We start from the raw sequence: 891 nt of genomic DNA, 5'->3' as shown, positions 1-891 counted from the left end.
CAAAAGCACAGCATGAAAGCAGTTCAAAAGCAAGAGGGCAAAAATAAATCATCGTCACCATCAGCAAAGATCATTTCCAAGAACAGTAAAAAAGCAATTGCTTATTAGCAATTAGACTTCTCTCGTTCCAATTCAGCCACTAAAGGGTTGAGGAAGGGCAGGTCAAAGCCCCAGTCCCAGGGCAGAGGAACTGGGCTCCTCTTTCATACCAGCTCAAATCACTCACATAAAAAAAGCTTAATGAATGCCAGGGAATCACAGAGGATCACTTAATTTTACAGAAACAAAGAGGAAAATGTGACTGTTGATTGCTGGCACAGAAACTGCTTTATCTAAACCTTTGTCCTTGGAAATGCCCAGCTGAGCTGCAGCACATCTCAGTAACTTCCAAATACCTACCTAGTATTTATTTCCCTGTATTCATAGTTCTTCATACAGAATAAACCATCAGCCTCATTTTTCTGCTCTAAGAGTTACTCCCAACTCATCTCATGCCAAGTACTCTGCCTAAGGCTACTGAAAGCATTAGAGCTAACAAGAGGTCTGTGCCTTCCCAGTGGAGAGGCAGCTATCAGTGTGGCCTCCCCCAATATTTCACATGGTCAGTTACCCTTTTGGGATGTCAAGGGAAGCCTTGAAGGTGCAGTCGTAGTTCTGCTCATCTGGTGGGGTGAAGGTCACTGTAGCAACGGCATAGGATGAGCCAGGAACTGACATCTTGACTGGATCCAACTTGAAAATGTTGTTGATAGGGATTTGTTCCTTGGGGGAACCCAGAGAGCAGTGTTAGGAGAAAACACCTTTCAAGATGACACAGCTTTATCATAAATGCATTACTGAGAACAGCCCCAGACAGTGTGTCTTCCTTCCTGCTTCCCTGGGCAGGCTCCC

This window comes from Passer montanus, unplaced genomic scaffold, assembly GCF_014805655.1.
Source record: "Passer montanus isolate IOZ18808 unplaced genomic scaffold, ASM1480565v1 scaffold1465, whole genome shotgun sequence".
Classification (NCBI taxonomy): Eukaryota; Metazoa; Chordata; class Aves; order Passeriformes; family Passeridae; genus Passer; species Passer montanus.
This window is presented reverse-complemented; position numbering follows the sequence as displayed.